Here is an 11,734-nt window from a genome sequence, read left to right on the forward strand (position 1 = left end):
CAAGTTCACAATGAAACACGTTCATAGAAAGAACTTGATATCCCAAAGGCCATGAATTTTCTAAGATGTGATGAGGGCATAATAGATTTGTGAAAACATGATGGTACAGTAATATCACAATTGCAATATGATATCAAATTATGTCATAAGAGTGTTATGTGACAATTAGTTGGTGATGCCATAATAGTGATGATTTCAAAATACGTTTGTGATATCGCAGTAGATTGCTGATGTGACAATGGCATGCCAGAACTCAATTGTCATTAACTCACAATGAGTATATAATTTTAGAATGTGATTGTGAGGATTCCAAAGGGATTTGTTGGCACAAATGTGATGAAGTCAGAACAGATTTGTGATGTGACAATGTGACACAATAGTCATTACATCTAGCAATGTGATTTCACAATATTCATGATGTCACAGTATATTTCTATTATTTCCCTAATTCTAATGACAGCTTTTGGAATAGAGCTATGTACTGAGTCCTTCATAGGGTGCTCTGTGCTGAGTCTTGCACAGGGAGCTATGTGTCGAGACTTTCACAGGGTGCAGTGTACTGAGTCCTGCCTTGGGTGCTGTGTTCTGAGTCTTTCACAGGATGCTGTGTGCTGAGTAATGCGAAGAGTGCCACGTGCTGTGTCCTTCTCAGGATTCATTCTTTCATTGGGTCCTTGTAAGAGCTACATACTGAGATGATTATGCAGACAAGAAGTTTGAGCTCAGATATGTCTCCATGGCAGGGACAAAATTATGTATTACTGAAGACTAGTGAGTTGTCTCCTGAAGACAATTGTTTTGTTCTGCTTTGGCTAAGTCATCACCCTGAACTCAGGGCCTAGGCTCTGACCCTTACCTCTTGGGCACATGGCTACCACTCCACCATGTGGAACCACGGACCCCCTTGCAGCAGAGTGCCATGACCTAGGGGTCGATAGCTGCCTTCTCAGGAAGCTGAGATCTGAGGATCTGGGTTCCAAACTATCTCATACACAAAAGGTCCTATGAGACTATTATGTCCAATTGAACACTAAGAAACCTGAAGTGGAAGCTTGGTACTTGTGGCTCATGCCTGTCATCCTAGCTACTCAGGAGGATGAGATCTGAGGGTCATGGTTCAAAGCTAGTCTGGGGCAGAAAAGTCCTTGAGACACTTAGCTCCAATGGGCCACCAGAAAACCTGAAGTGGCTCTGTGGCTTAAGTGGTAGAGCACCAGAATTGAGCTGAAGAACTCAGGGACAGCACGCATGCCCATACATCATCTGCTACAACCAACAACAACAAAAAAGCAGAAACAAACTAACAAACCTGAAGTAGAGGGCTGGGAATGTGCCGTAGAGTGCTTTGCATATATGAAACCCTGGCCTTGATTTCTCAGGGCCACCTCACTAGCAAAAAGCCTGAAGTAGCTCTGTGGTTCAAGTGGGAGAGAGCTATCCTTGTTCAAGAAAAACAAGGTAGAGTGCTGAATTCAAGCTCCATTACTGGTGTCTGCACGCACACACAGGGTCACACACACACACACACACACACACACACATACACACACACAGACCAGAAGTGAAACTAATACACAGAATGGTAAAGCACTAGGCTTCTGCACTGAGCTCATGTTCAGCACCCAGGTCCTGTGTTCAACCCAAAACCTAGCCACCCAGGGCCCAACAAGGAGAGGTCAAATGTTTCAAAACATGATGAGCTTCACCATCCCTAGATGACAGGAATCTTTCTGATATGTGATATGTGCTTGGATTTCCCAAGGTTCCAGAAACCTAGGAAAGGCATCATAGGCCCATAATCGCCTGCAATTAAACATTTCATTAGGTTCAATATCCTAGTTTTCTGCCAGAAGAACTCCTGAATTATATTGAGCACTGTATCTGAACACCGGAATATAGTCTCACAAAGGCAGGATAAGTGCAGGGAACTTGGCCTGCCAAGGGAGGTTACAAAAATGAAGGCATCCTGTCAAAACAGAGAACTGGGGAGAGAGATAGCTTGGGGTACAAAGAGGCCTTTTTCTCCTGGCCTTCAGAGCCTACCCACACTCATCCTCAGTAATTGGTCCAGATGGAGTTGTTTCACCGCTGTACAGGAGTAAGGCCTTTTGTTTGCCAGTTCATACAATGAGTGAGTCTTCTTCCCACAGCATGGGGTGGGAAGAAACCCTCAGGCTACACTGGGAACAGTAAGGAGAGTCCCTGAACATGCACTGTTTCAAAAGCACTCTCTATGCTATGAAATCATTGTATTAAAAACAAATTTCCTAGTTTGGTGCTGTTCATTATGAGTACTCTGAAGCTATACCTAAAGGAACATCCATACATACGCAAAGACATGGAGGTACAGGCCCTTTTTGCGGGGGCAGGTCCTGGGGTTGGATTATGAGTCTAGGCATTATCCCTGAGCTGCTTTTGCTCAGGTATTGCATTAACCTTCAGTCACAGCCCCACATCTGGGCTTTTCTGTGATCTCTTAGAAATAACAGTGTCATGGACTTTCCAATACTGGCTGGATTCAAACTAAGGTTCTCTACATCTCAGCCTCCTCAGAGCTGAGATTAGAGTCAGCAGCCACTGGCACTTCCTTTTCTTTCCTTCTTCATTTTTTACTCTGGACAAGCTGACTTCTTAACAGGGTCATTCCATTGGTTTTAATTTATAAGTAAACTACCCAATGTTCTTTATAGCTGCTTTCTCTGAAAACGATTTTCTCTCCTCATCTTCTACTCTGGTCACAGGTTTGCAGCCAAAAGTGAGAAAGGAGTGTTCCAGGATTTGGGAGCAAATGTCCACAGGACATGCTAGTTCAGTCACTTAGCATTGAGCGGCAGTAAATTTACTGTCTCAGGATGAGTGGATCGAAAGCTGGAACGATCCTCATGCAATCTGAAGTGCTCCTTTTGCCTATAAAATGACCTAATAATTATGAATGTTTCCAACCTTAAGTATCTAGAACACACTAGAAATATCTTCCAGTTTCTGTTTTTCTCTAGTACCTCTTGAGATTTAGACTAAAGGTTTGTGTGGAGCAGTTCCTTGGCGAATCCCTGAGGAAAGTTGCTAGCATCCTCCTCAGGAGATTGCCGTCCAAAGCCAGCCTGTGCAGGAAGTTGTGAGCCTCTTTTCTCCAATAAACCACCAGTAAACCAGAATGGAGCAGTGGCCCAGAGGGTAGAGCTCCAGCTTTGAGAGAGAAAGCCAAGCAGGAGATACTGGCCAGAGCAGGCAGGAAAGCCTGGGAGGTGCTCATGTCCAATTTTTATTGACCAGATGGCTGGAAGTGGAGCTGTGGCAGTGGTAGAGCCTCAGCCTTGAGTAACACAACTCAGGATTCCATAGGGCCCTGAGTTTAAGCCCTGGGATGGCCACAAAAAAAATTCAAAGAGAGAAGGCCAAGTTATGTATCAGTGCCTTACCTACTTATGTGTGTAATACCTCCCTGAGTGGAAACAGACCATATGCAATGCTTCTGCTTTTATTTACTGATTTATTTTTCAGAGATGCCTGTTGCACAAACTGCATCATAATCTTCATTTCAGGCCCATCGCTTTTCTCTTCCAGGGTTGCAGGCTAGTGTCCTTATATGATGCACACTTAGGCTCTCAGCAGGGTTTATTTACATTTTATTATGAGGCCAACACAGGAACAATCACAAATCAGGCAAGGGAAGACAAGATCAGGTTTCTTAGAGGTAACCGGTATTCAGAAAAATTAACTTGGGGACGAAAAATGGCAGCCTACTTATGTAAAACTACCATTAAGAAAAAGATGAGGGGGTTGGGAATGTGGATTAGTGAGAGACTGTTTGCCTAGCATGCAAGAACCCTGGGTTCGATTCCTCAGTAGCACATACACAGAAAAAGCCAGAATTGGTGCTGTGACTCAAGTAATAGATTGCTACAGATAGTTCCCAGGCCTTGAGTTCAACCGAGAACTGGCAAAGAGATAGGTAGGTAGGTAGGTGGGTGGGTAGATAGATAGATAGATAGATAGATAGATAGATAGATAGATAGATAGATAGATAGATAGATAGATAGATAGATAGATAGATAGATAGATAGATACAAAGATGATAGATGAATCTGTTCTTGGACGTCAAGAGGGAAGAAGGGAACAATTAGCAGTCATGAGGCCTTCTGCAGTTTGCCAGGATACTAGTATTGCATTTACATAACCACAGAGCAGGAAGACTGTCTCTCTCCCGCTTCTCAGGCACCTGAGGGCCCCAGAGCCAAGAGGGAAGAGCCAGGTTCTAACTAAGGTGCTTGGAGAGAGAAGAGAAACGGCCCTGCTTCTCCTTGGACTACGGATTGGCATTAATGATGGGCAGAATGAAGGAAGGAGAATGGACTCACCGAGGTAGAAGAAGGGCCTTCAAATCTGACAGATGAAGAGTGAAAAACCCACTCCTTAAAACCAGAGATCAGGGTTTTCAACTCTGTTCCTCCCCCCCGCCACACACACACACACTCACACACTAAACTGGCTCTGTATTGGTAACCTAAAGATAGCTTGAGGCTCCCTTCACCTGAGGGAGGAAGGTTAATCAGTCATTGTTTGAAGAGGCTGAGAAAAGCCTGACCCTGGTGTAACTCTAACAAATGTTTGAAGTCCCCCCTCCCCCCCATTGCTGGTTGTGCCTGGAATGAATAAGTGGTTTTGCAGCTCACTTTCCTGTTGAGTGTGTCTTTTCTGCCTCCTAATCCTGCAGGCCTTGGTCTCTTCACCTAGCCTGGCTTTTGCAACTTTTTTCTGTCCTTCAAATACAGTGATACAGTGGAGTTCTTCCTGCTAACAGGGCTAGGGCTTGGACCATGAGAACTTAATTTGAACCCAGGATGGGTCAATAATGTTTCTTTCCTGCTTCTATAGCTTGAGAACTGTAAGAACATTTAGAGTGCAAGTAAATTCTCATCACCAAGGGAAACCCAGGAAGCTCTTGAACATCTCACCTTTCAGAAGTGGAAAGAGTGTCATAGTCTTTCCTACTCTGGCTGACTTTACCCTGTGATCCTGAGACCTCAGCCTCCTAAGCAGGGTGATGGGCGTGAGCAACTGATTCTCTGCTAGGTTCAGAACTGTAATGACATTTTCAGTACAAGTCAACTGCTTATCACAAAGGGCTTGGGGAGCATATTAACTCTTTCAGAACCCTGTAGCACACAAGGTTATAATGCTAGAGTCTCAGAGGCTGGGCATATGGATCTACTAAACTTGAACCTTGAGCTCTGACTCCAATTCTGGTATATATCAGCATTCATTTTCCAGAGAACGTTCTCTTAATTAGCAAATAGGAAAAATACTTTGATTAACCCTCACTTTTTTCCAGTGTGTGTCTCGAACTCAAGCCTGGGCACTGTACCTGAGCCCTTCAGCTCAAGGCAAACAGTACCAATTGAGCCACAGTGTCTTTTGGTGGTTCATTGGAGATAAGAGTCTAACAGGCTTTCCTACTTTTCCAGATGTGAGCCACCAGAATCTGGCCTTTTATTTTTGAAAGTCCTGGGGCTTGATCTTAGGGCCTAGGCACTGTCTCTGAGCTTCTTTTTCTCAAGAATAGAGATCTACTACTTGAGCCACTCCACAGCTTCTGAGTTTTTCTGAGTATGTGGCACTGAGGATTCAAACCATGGGATTCATGCATGCTGAGCAAGCTCCTTACCACTAAGTCACATTTCTAGCCCCACCCTTACAATTTTATTCCTCAACTTGCCTATCATCAAGAAAAGGCCTCTGATTATAAATCATCTAACGAAATCCCTATAGGAAGGTGTCCAAAGATAAAGAAGACAAAGCTCATCTGTGGGAGAGACTCTAAACATGTGAAGACTGTAACAAATGCTTCCATTTAATTATGTATCATGTTTCAAAACTTAATAAAGTATAAATGAAAATGAGTCAATGTCCTAAATTATTGTGAATCATTTTATAATAGATGTAAAACATGTACTAAATATTATGTGTACAGTAATACTAAATACAATAAACAATAAATGAATCAAATTAAAAATAGAATACAAAATCAATAATAAAAATAATATGTAATAAACATACATATGTAAGTATATATCATATATTACACATGTATAGAAATATTTTTTTCCATTGCAGGGCATTCATTTGGGCCCTCAGAACTCTAGCCTGAATTTTTTTCCTCAAAGACAGTAAGCTTCCCCTTCACCCATGGTGCAAAAGAGTTACCTGGAGGGTGAGATCAAATCACAGCAATTACAGAAATACTGGCCCCAGTTCCAAGACAGTGGTTTAATTTGTTTAATCTAAGAAGTTATGTTCATTAAGTTCCATAAAGAGCACTTTTTAAAAAAGCACTGTAGAATTTTGTACAGCTTTTCAGACATCCTTACCTTACCTCCAAAGTGCTTCTCTGAGCACTACATTGTTTCTTTTTTTGTACATTTTTATTGCAAAAAATGTTGTACAGAGGGATCACAGTTACATGAGCAAGGTCATGAGTTCATTTCCTATTGAGCATTGTTGCCTCCTCTTTGTTTGTTTTCCCCCTACCATCCCTTCCCTCCCATCTCCACAACTACTCCCCCTGTAGAACTCAGTTACTTTTTTTTTTATTTTTGGCTGGCACAGGGTTTGAACTCAAGTAGTGGCAACTCTGCACCTACCCTCACATTGCTACAGATTTACCAAGACCCTGAGTTCAAATCCCAGGCTAAGGAAGGAAACTGGCAGAAATTCCAAACTAGAGAGGTTTATTTCTTTTTAATTTAGTTAAATAGTTAATTAATTGTTTTATTTATTCTTTATTTTGCCAACCACAGAGCTTGAACTCAGGTTGTGGCAACTCTGACTCAGCTTCCATCACCCTAGGCTGTGGTGCAGTCTCTGGACCCAAAGCCGATCCTGGGATCCTAGGCCCTGAGGGTTTGCAGGAAGAAATAAAGTAGGATACCACAAAAAGTGGCAAGCTTCAGAGGGCTGGGATATTACGTCTTTTTCTTTGCACCGTGGGTCTGAATGACAAGGCTGCAAAGTGGACATGACCTGCCATTGCTCGTACATGCAAGGCAAACACTCTACCCCTGAGCCACCTTCTATTTTCTCATTCCTGGAAGAAGCTGCACATGAAGACAACAGTGATCCTCATTTTCAGTCTGTACATTTGAATACGGAGGAACATCTTTCCTCGGCTCTCCATCAATTCCCAACTTTCCAGTTAGAATGACTTAGAATGATAAAAATGTAAAAAGAGAAAATAAATCATCATGAAAAAAAAAGATGCAGAAAATTCACTGTATTTTTCCCACAAGTTCAAAAAATATGAACTATTGGGGAAATACATGGACACCTTATTCCCACTGGCACTGAAAGTCTCTAGTTAGGCAATTCTGATGAAGATGAGGAACAAAATGAAAAAGTGAGAAATCGTATCAATTGCAAGAAAAAAAATGGAGTAGGATCCAAGCAAATTTCTTCTTTGAGCTGCTGAAAATAATCGGCTTAGTAGAGTTTTCTGACTACCTTCTATAAAGGCCACTCATGTGAATACTAGGGATGACAATGAATATACCCCTCTTCATCGGGAAGCCTACAGTAGACACTTATACATTGTCCATGAGTTGGTGGCTCAAGCAGCAGATATTCATGCAAAAATTGTTAATGGCTGGACACCCCTGTGCAGTGCTTACTCGTGTAATAATACCAGTGTGGTATTATTACACTCTTTTTTATTATTACAGTCTTTCTTACTTCATCATGATGCAGATACCAATGCCCAAACTAAACGCCTCTTGACTCCCTTGCATCTTGCTCCTGGGAATATAGATAGCAAAGATACACTGGATCTCCTTCTGTTGAAACATTATATCAAACCAGGTCTGAAGAACAACTTGGAAGAAACTGCCTTTTATATTACCAAAAGGATAAGTATGCATCACTACCTCTTTGAAGTTGTGGAAGGCTGTACAAATTGTTCTATTAAATTGTAATGTTTCGGTTAAGTTTCTTTTCTTTTATCTTTTTTTTTTTGTTGAATTTTATTATTTTACTGTGAAAACACCATACAGAGGGGTTAAAATTACATGGGCAAGGTAATGAGTACATTTCTTATCAAGCATTGTTGGCTCCTCCTTTACTTCCCCTTCCCATACCTTCTCATCTCCCCCCTACTCCCCTCCCCCCTCACTAGCCCTCCCCCTGGCCAAAGTTGTAAAGTTCGTTTTTCTACATGACATCTTGTATATCTCATTGTTGCAATGGGTCAACCTGTATCCCTATTTAAACAATTTGTTTTTTTCCTTCCCCTCCACAAATCATACCAACACCAAATACAATTAAAGCAGGGGTTATACGGTGGTAGAGGGACATACAAAGCAACAAAGAAAACATCTTATAAATATGTTAGAAACAATTGCAAGAAAGAAAAAAAAACATTTGAATCCTTATCTTGGGGTTCATTTCACCTAACATCAACTTATCTGACCATTTCTGCTTGTCTCAGACATATACTAGTTATTGGAAATAAGGGAAACCAGAGGATATATGTTTCTTTGGGCCTGGCTTACTTCACTTAATATATCGTTTTCCAAGTCTTTCCATTTCCTAACAAATGGGGCAATGTCATTCTTTCTGAGGGAGCCATAAAATTCCATTCCATAGGATTCTATTTTCTTAATCCATTCATCTACTTAGGGGCATCAAACAAGACCATACTAAAGCTACCAGAACAACTATGTTCATTGCAGCATTATTTAGCATAGTTAAGATATCAGTTACGTTTCTTAAACATCAAAATGCCAGTCCATTCTTTGTGTCCATACAAAATATTTTCACAATCCAAATAATAGCAATATCTTAATGTAAAAATTCCGTGGAATTTTTCCAAGTGAATTGCCTGGCTTTGATGTCAAAATGTATTTGAGTTGTTTGTGTACATCGGTAATGATTTCTGCACAGTTTAAGATTTTTTAATCAGAAATAATTTGATCTTATCTGTTGAAATGAGTGGTACAGAAACTAAAGATATTTCTGGTTCTTTTCTGAAAAAAGTATATTTTAAAATATTCTATATTCTGTGTTTGCATAATATCCATAATCTATTTCATTCTTTCCTAGATATACTTTGAATTCAACATTGTTTTATGATATATATATTTATTAATAAATGTGTTCTTTCAGATTACATTCCATATAGAAAATTTAAGATTACTTTTTTCTAGGTTCTTGTTTTTGTTTTTGTTTTTTGGTCCAGTCGTGGGCCTGAAATCTGGGCCTGGATGCTGTCCCTCAACTCTTCAGCTCAAGGTTAGCACTCTACCACTTGAGCCACAGCACCACTTCTGGCTTTTTTTTGCTTATGTTGTGCTGAGGAATCGAACACAGGGCCTCAAGCATGCAAGGCAAGCTCTCTACCACTGAGCCACCTTCCCAGTCCCTTTTTCTAGGTTCTTATAGTAGTATGTTTCTTTGGGATAAAATGACAATGTTAACTAATTTCAAAAGTTTTGTAAAGGTTATTCTATGTAAAGGCCTTTCTAAGGTGAAGATTTAATACGCTGATGTCAAACTAATGTTTAATTCTAACACTTGCATATATTGTTACACTTGTAATTTTGCAATGAACTTCTTAATAACTGTTTTTCATTTCTGCAACTGAAGAATGAAAAATATGGAATACTTCACATATTTCCATATTATCCTTGTGCAAGTGTCATGTTAATCTCTGTATTGTTGTAATTTGGGTATACGTACTGCTGAAGCAGGTAGTATCCTCTAAATTTAAGTAATTAATGATGCAATCTTTATACAGGCTTATATCCTTGGGTGCCTATTTGTAGCAAGGAAACCTTATTGTTCCTAACAATACTATTGATCTTATTTCCCTAAAATAATGTGTATAGTGGAAAAAAAATTATGTTGTTCAGTCAATTGCTCACATTTGTGTTTTTTTGTCAATGACAATTTTAAGGCTTTTTCATTTTAGATTTGATCATACTTTGAAGCACTTATAGCTAGGTCCTAAGGTGATGGCGTTTTCAAGTACTTATTTATGTAACTGAGTTAGCTTCGTGGAGCTAATAGTTTCAAAGTAAGCTTTGCTTAAGAGCTACTTCTAAACTTCTCCAGCTTAAATTTTCCCAAATGAGGTCTTACTGGCACAAATGTCTACCTGACCCTTTATCCTTCTTCCATGTAGGAACAGACGAACCAGAATATCCTACCCTGACAGCATAGATTGTCTTACTGGAACAAAACTAATCTTAGTTACAAGGGATCATAGAGAGATGAACAGTTCAGACAGAACTGTTCAGACTAGAAGGTATTTTATCAAAATTTAAGTGTTTACTATACCTACCATTTCAAAAGTAGGTTAACGCCAAGGTGAAAAAATTCTTCATATGCATGATTTCCTGATGTCTGGCCTGTCTACCTTCCAACCAGGCAGGAACTTACACTACTGACTTTCTATCACCAAATATTTCCATAGCTCCAGGAGAAGTCCATGTTTCTCCTCATTATTAGGTCTTAAATTGGTAATGTTTTAATCACAGTGTTTCCTCTTGCCTCTACAAATGCTAAAGCTTTAGGTCTAACTCTACCTAACACTGAGGTACAGATAATGCAATAATACTTTAAAACAGAGTTTTCTTTGATACCCTAACCACAACAGAACAATGCAAAACATGTGCCCTTTTTATTATATTATATATAGTTAGATATTTTATATTTATATGTGCTGATTTCATATTTCACACAGTGAACCTTAGTAAAATAAATTGATAATTTGACAAATAAATTGATAATTATTTATTCCAATAAAGAGAATTGGAATATAAATAATTAGGTTTAGAATACATACTAGAATATAAAAAGTATCAATGTAATATCTTCACTATAAACTTGTGATACCTTCTAAGTGTTCTTGTTCTTCTGAATTCACATGGTAAAAAAAAATGTTGTTTTCCTCTAAACTATAAAGGATTTTACTCTGCTGCTCTGTTTATTGTTTTAACTCGCTGGTTCCAAACTGGTTTTCTCCATATTTCTGAAGCATACCTATTGATTATACGCAATTTTTCTGATATCATGTCTGCAAGATATTTTTCTTCTGCAAAATGTATGGGTTTTAGGATCCCATGTCCCAGTTACCCACATCATCAGATAACACGGTCAAGACTTCTCTACTAGGCCCAGGCAACCTGCCAATAGAAAGTAATTGAAGATCCATGTCAATTTCTCATTTCCTATAATATTTCAGGGCCTCAATTCCTTGAGAAGCAGGAATTAGCAGTAAGCAATAGTGAAATGCAAGTCAACTAAAATGAAGGATGAGATCACAAAATCTAAGAGAAAGTACTGCAATTCAAACTTTCAATTTACAGATGACCAGCCCATATGAGTGAACAAGATCACAAAGTGTCACAAGATTATTTTTAATACCCGTCCCCTAATGATTAATGAACAATTTCAGTCCAGCATAAGTGGGCCAGAAAAATAGCTCCTGGAAGGATAGATCCACAATTGGTCTATAAAGGCCAGGAAAACTTGACTTAGAGGTCAAATGTAATTCACAAAAAACCCATTAATTGAGAAGATCCTTATTGCTTAATAACACTGTGAGATGTACAAGTTGCCATGTCAAAAACAAACTTTACAACTTTGGTCCGGGGGGGTGGTGGTGGGGAGGATCAGGTCAGGGGAGCAGGGGGAGGATGCGAAGGGATGGGAAGGGGAAACAAAGGAGGAGGCTACAATGCTT

At 39.7% G+C, this 11,734-nt stretch overlaps 1 non-coding gene across 1 annotated transcript; it reads right to left on the minus strand.

Annotated features, from left to right (window-relative positions):
- Nucleotides 1-9,637: 9,637 nt before the first annotated feature.
- On the minus strand, nt 9,638-9,744 carry LOC122100803. The gene has a single exon (XR_006146259.1). It is a non-coding gene; the product is annotated as a U6 spliceosomal RNA (small nuclear RNA).
- Nucleotides 9,745-11,734: the final 1,990 nt, after the last annotated feature.

The sequence above is a fragment of the Dipodomys spectabilis genome, unplaced genomic scaffold (genome assembly GCF_019054845.1).
Source record: "Dipodomys spectabilis isolate Male_0828 unplaced genomic scaffold, ASM1905484v1 ptg000604l, whole genome shotgun sequence".
In the NCBI taxonomy this organism is placed as follows: Eukaryota; Metazoa; Chordata; class Mammalia; order Rodentia; family Heteromyidae; genus Dipodomys; species Dipodomys spectabilis.